This window comes from Bos javanicus, chromosome 9, assembly GCF_032452875.1.
Source record: "Bos javanicus breed banteng chromosome 9, ARS-OSU_banteng_1.0, whole genome shotgun sequence".
In the NCBI taxonomy this organism is placed as follows: Eukaryota; Metazoa; Chordata; class Mammalia; order Artiodactyla; family Bovidae; genus Bos; species Bos javanicus.
The window spans coordinates 72,524,947-72,531,683 of NC_083876.1; positions in this window are offsets into that span (position 1 = coordinate 72,524,947).

The window sequence follows — 6,737 nt, forward strand, 5'->3', positions numbered from 1 at the left end:
ACAGAGCCTCATAGCAGCCCTCTCAGGAAACCCCATTCTTCTCACCTTACGACTCTGAGGAACTGGGTACCCTCCACTGCATTAACATGGCTAATGGACTTCAGAGTTGAGGTTCAAAATCATGTTGGGTTTGCATCTACTAGATGAAAGGGACAGAAGAGAAGGAGGATACTTCCCTGGAAAACTAAGAAGTCTTCCATATTTCATGTATCTGTTCATCCTGGGAGACTCCAGTAGCTAGGAGGAGTTTCACATGGTATGCTTCTGAGATGCTGGGGCAGAAAGTGGTGGTGGTTATAAGGGGTGTAAACTTGTTCAGGAAAGATCCACTTTTCATACATAGCATGTGCTCTAATTCACCAGTTCAGACTTGAGAATACACATATATTCTTTGGGGTCTATAAGAAACAGCAAACAGAACAGGCATCTATTAAAACATGCTGGCTTCTTCTGAAGGCACTCCCACCTTTGCTGTCAATCATTGTATAACTTTGTCTCAACTTAATGAACAGTCCATCGTTATTTACCAAACACTTTTATGTGTACGGCTTATAGGTAGGCTTCCCAATATCCATGTAAATAATAACATTTGTGACACTTATGACACCAATACATCTCAAAATAAATTAATTGATGCTTGCTAATTATTTTGACACTCTTAGATAAAAGATGCTATATATCTTTTATTTTCCACTTCTGAGATAAGCATAGAAGTGAAGAGATGCATAACTGAAGGAAGAACTTGCAAAATGATTTTTCCTTCACAACATTGAACAGTGAACAGCTAAAGATATGAGCATCTTTTTAAAAATCGAATGTAATTGTAGAAGTTCAAAAACATGCTGTTCAGCAATGTGCCTTCTGTCTGCCTGTGACCTTTCTGCCATGCTTTAAGGTCAGCAAGCACAGATGGGTTGAGAAAAATGATTTAACCAAACTCTCTTGAAGGAAGAGGAAATATTTAAAACACCCTTAAATATCTCCAGAGACAGAGTAGGATGGGTAGGAAGAGAACTTAGGACCACAGGGGTGTAGGAACCCAAGGGTAGTGGGAAAACGCCTGCCACATCCATAGGGGCAGCTGCTCTTGACTGAAGCTGATTCTTTGCAGTTTAGGTGTATGGACCTCGATCTTTCTAGTTTCTCTTAAAAACTGAGGATCTAGGTTAGAACAAGATGGTGGAGGAGTAGGTTGACATGGAGGACATCTCTCTCCATGGGTAGGTACATCAGGAATACACTTTCAGACACAGCAGTGCATGCAGAGCACCAGCTGAGAGCGGACAGGAGTACCTGACCAGTGGAAAAATATATATATATAAACCTCGCAAAACTTGGTAGAATGAAGGAACTAGGGAGAAAAACATGAGAGCTAGTAGGACTGGACCTACCCTCGGTGACGGGGGGAACTGAAGCAGGGGTCCAATCCCCACATCCGGGCAATCCTCTGAGTCGGAGGAGAAACATTTAAGGCTGAGAGTGAAACAGCTGATCTATGGTAGCCTAAATGGAATGAGAATCAGACAGTCCTTGATGCAGCCATGTATACCCTGGACTGGAATGCTGGTCCCCTGGAAGGCTCAGCAGCTGGAAGCTGGAGTTTAGGAGTTGTGAGGAGCAGCCCAGGGTGAAGGCTGCTGCTGACTGCGGAGAGAGGGATTGAGGGGATGTGAGGGAGGAGATCATGGTGGGAAATGCCAGTGGAGGAAAACCAGTTAGCCATGATAGCAAGGAGATATTGCTGGGTCACGCATATGGGGTGGAGCCATCACCATAGCCTCTCTCTCCTCACATGCCAGCATTGGCAGCTGAACAGTAGAAAGGCTGGCCCATCAAACACCTGATGCACTCATCTACAGAGTAGGACCCCAACCAGGGTGCTCCTTTAAGTGATGCCTGAACTACAGAGTAGGACCCCACCCAGGGTGCCCCTGTAAGTGCCTGATGTGCCAATCTACAGAATAGGACCCCCAGCCAGGGGGTGCCCCTCTATGTGCCTGACACGCCAAACAACAGAGAAGGACCCCAGGCAAGGGAGTCCTCTAAGTGCCTGAATGGGCAGAGCTATGGAGAAAGACTGGCCAAAGAGGCTTTCTGATCTCCAGGTACAAGAGGGTCAGAAAAAGACTCTGATAGGGCCATAACTCCTGCTGTGGAGGCAGTCCATGTCCCTGCACACTAGGCACCTCCAGGGTCCCTGCAAGCAAGCAGCTGCACCACCTTAATACTCAACTCTCACTGGGGCAGAGCTGCAACAGGCAAAAAAAAGTCTTGCATCTATGCACACATGGTCGCTTCGGTCATGTCCAACTCTGCGACCCTTTAGACTGTGGCCTGCCAGCCTTCTCTGTCAGGGAGGGGGGTGTTCTCCAGGCAAGAATACTGGACTGTATTGGCCAATACTGGTTGCCATGCTATATTTCCTGCTTCCCTAGCTGCCAGCTTCCCTGAGTACCTGGTGCTGCCAGAACCCCTGCAACCCAAGTGGCTGCACCATCTTCACACCTGGCCCTCACGGGGGCAGACCCAAGTCCTCCAGGGCAGCCTCAGGAGTAAACCCCAGTGGACGACCCACATGCAGAGGTGGAAATACAACCACAATTGAAACCTAGGGGCAGTGTGGCTAAGGAAGAAGACCCAAAACTTTCCCACCAGCTGTACAAGCTGCAGATTAAATCCACACAATCAACTAGGACTCTGTGCCAATGGAATATATAAAAGGTCATTGAGAGCTCCCACAAAAGAAAATGCACTAGTTCTGATAGCTGTGGACTTTGGAGGCAAGAACACACAGGAGTAGGACCAGATTAGAATCTGAGCTGCCCTCACAGCGGGTCCAGAGATCAGCACAGTGTCGTAGGGCATCCTAGGGAGGTGAGGTGGACTGTGACTCCCAGCGAGGGAAAAGACACTGAGAGCAGTGACTCAAGAAAAACATTTATTATTCTTATTTTTTGACTTGTTCTGTAGATTCTTTTGGATTTTTCCCCCCCTTTTTTTTATCCCTTCCCCTACTCCCTCTGTTGTAGTTGTTGATTTCATTGGCACTAAGAAATCCAATTAAGCTTTTGAGGTAGTTTTTTTTTTTTCCCCTCAGTCACATTTTTTGTTGTTGTTACAAACCTCTGCTTCTACGTTGGGCTTTTGCAGTTTTGTGGAGTCTTCCTTTTTTTTTTTTTTAATTTTAATTTTTTAAACCTATTATTATTATTATTTACACATTTATTCTTCATTTAACTCTGTTTAACTTTGCATATCTATTCTTTCTTTTTCTCTTTCTCTCCTGTCCTCTCAACATATTTGTTAGTTTATTTTTATTACTTTATCCTCCAATTGGCACCTTTCTTTAATTTTTTTTTCCAGTTTGTGCTTTAAGTTAGCTTTGTGCTGGTAGACATAATTTTTAGTTTCCTTTATTCACCATGTCAATCTATTATACTTTATTTTTGTTGGACTGTTTTGATTTTGCTTATGGGTGTATATGTATATGTGTATATTCAGTCACACTTTTTATTGTTATAAGCCTCTGCGTCTACGTTGAGCTTCTGTTGTTCTGTGGAGTTTTCCTGTTTTTCCCTTTTTTCTTTCTTTACGTTTTTCTTTTCTTTTCTCTTTTTTATAATTTCAATTTTTAATTTTTTAAACCTATTATATCTTTTCTACATTTATTCCTTTGTTTGCCTTTCCTACTGTCCTTTTCCCCTTGCAGTTAATCCTTAATGCATATAAATCTTCATCTAACTCTATTTAACTTTGCATATCTATTCTTTCTTTCTTTCCTTTATTCTCAACATATTTGTTAGTTTCATTTTCATTTTTTTATTCCCCCTGGCACCTTGGTTTAGTTTGTTTTCCAGTTTGTCCTTTAGTTAGTTTTGTTCTTAACTGGTAAATGTAATTTTGGATTTCCATTGTTTGTTAGGTCAATCTACTGTACTTTTTTTGGGGGGTGCTGTTTTGACTTTACTCATGGCTGTATATGTATATGTGTTTATTCCATATTTTAATTATTATTTGCCTGATTTTGTAACTGCCATTTGTCTGGGCTTCATCTTTGATCTTGCATTTTTGGATATTTGTTTTAATCTCACTTAATGCTAAAACAAACCACTTGTGAAACCTTCTTTCCTGACCAGAGATCAAGCCCTGAGTCTTATGGAGTGGAAGCACTGACTCCAAGACCCTAAACTACCAGAGAACTAATCCTATGGAGTATCAAATAGTGAGAACTCACACAAAGAAAACCACTTGAATACAAGACTGGGCATCACCCAACCACCAGTAGCACCCTGTACAAGATGCCTCATCTAAACAACAAACAAAACAAAAATACAAACCCAATCATTAGCAGACAGGATTATCACCACACTCAAGCTTGCCCATCAGAGGAAAAACAAACAAACAAAAGCTCAGCACAAATCTTGTCCTATGTGAAGCTTACATAAACCACTGGACCAACCTTAGGAGGGCAGAAACCAAAAGGAAGGAAGAATTCAACCTTCTTCAAGGAAAGGATTCAACTTTCCTTGAAGCCTGGGAAATGTGTATCAGCTTTTGCTCAGTCATGTCCTACTCTTTGCGACCCCATGGACTGTAGCCTATCAGGCTCCTCCATCCATGGGATTTTCCAAGCAAGAGTGCTGGAGTGGATTGCCATTTCCTTCTCCAGGAGATCTTCCCAACCCAGGGATCGAACCCAGGTCTCCTGCATTGCAGGCAGATGCTTTACCATCTGAGCCACCAGGGAAGCCCCATAAGGAGACCTCAAACACAATAAGTTAAAAAAAAAAAATGAAAAGGCAGAGAAATACTACACAAATGAAGGAACAAGCTAGAAACACAGAAGTCCAAATAAATGAAGAGGAAATAGGCAAACTACCTGAAAAAGAATTCAGAATAATGATAGTAAAGATGATCAAAAACCATGAAAACAAAATGGAGAAAATGCAAGAATCAGTTAACAAAGACCTAGAAGAATTAAAGAATAAACATACAGAGACAAAACAACACAATTACTGAAATTAAAAATACTCTAGAAGGATTCAACAGCAGAACATCTGAAGCAGAAGAATGAATCAGTGAGCTGGAAGATCAAATGGTGGAAATAACTTCTGAAGGGTAGCATAAAGTAAAAAGAATGAAAAGAACTGAGGACAGTCTCAGAGACCTCTGGGACCATATCAAACCCACCAACATTCAAATTACAGGGGTCCCAGAAGAAGAAGAGAAAAAGAAAGGGTATGAGAAAATCTTTGAAGAGATTATAGTTGAAAATTTCCCAACATGGAAAAGGAAACAGTCAATCAAGTCCAAGAGGCACAAAGAGTACCATACAGGATAAACCCAAGGAGAAACACACCAAGACACATACTAATCAAACTAACAAAGACTAAAAACAAAGAAAGAATATTAAAAGCAGCAGGGGAGAAGCAGCAAGTAACATACAAGGGAAACCCCATATGATTAACAGCTCATCTTTCAGCATAAACTCTATAGGCCAGAAGGGAATGGCAGGATATATTTAAAGTACTGAAAGGGAAAAATCTACAACCAAGACTACTGTACCTGGCAAGGATCTCATTCAAAATTGATGGAGAAATAAAAAGGTTTTCAGACAATCAAAAGTTAAAAGAATTCAGTACCACCAAACCAGCTTTACAACAAATGTTAAAGGGACTAATACAGTCAATAAATACAAAAGAAAAAAAAAATCTACAAAATCAATCCCAAACAATTAAGAATATGGCAATAGGAACATATATATCAGTAATTACTTTAAATGTAAATGGATTAAATGCTCCAACCAAAAGACACAGACTGGCTGAATGGAAACAAAAACAAGACCCATATATTTGCTGTCTATAAGAAACCCACTTCAGACTTCAAGACACATATAGACTGAAAGCGAGAGGATGGAAAAACATATTCCATGCAAATGGAAAGCAAAAGAAAGCTGGAGTAACAATCCTCATATCAGACAAAACAGACCTTGAAATAAAGAAGATTACTAGAGATAAGGAAGGACACTACATAATGATCAAGGGATCAATCCAAAAGAAAGACATAACAATTGTAAATATTTATGTACTCAATTGAAGCACCTCAATACATAAGACAAACACTAACAGACATAAAAGTAGAAATTGACAGTAACAAAATAATAGTAGGAGACTCTGACACCCCACTCACACCAATGGACAGATCATCAAAACAGAAAATTAATAAGAAACACATCTTAAATGATACATTAGATGAGATGGATCTCATTGATATCTTCAGGATATCCCATCCAAATGAAGAATACATCTTCTTCTCAAGTCCACATGGAACATTCTCCAGGATAGACCACATCTTGGGTCACAAATCAAACCTTAGTAAATGTAAGAAAATTGAAATCATATCAAGCATCTTCTCTGACCACAATGCTATGAGACTAGATATCAATTACAAGAAAAAACTGTAAGAACACAAGCATATGGAGATAAAATAACACGTTTCAAAATAACTAACAGTTTACTGAAGAAATAAAAGGGAAATCAAAAAATTTCTAGAAACAAATGACAATGAAAACACAACAACTCAAAACCTATGGGATGCAGCAAAAGCGGTCTTATGAGGAAAGTTTATAGCAATACAATCCTACTTCAAGAAACAAGAAAAACATTGAATAGCAACCTAACTTTACACATAAAACAACTGGAAAAAGAAGAACAAAAACCCCCAAAATTAGTAGAAGG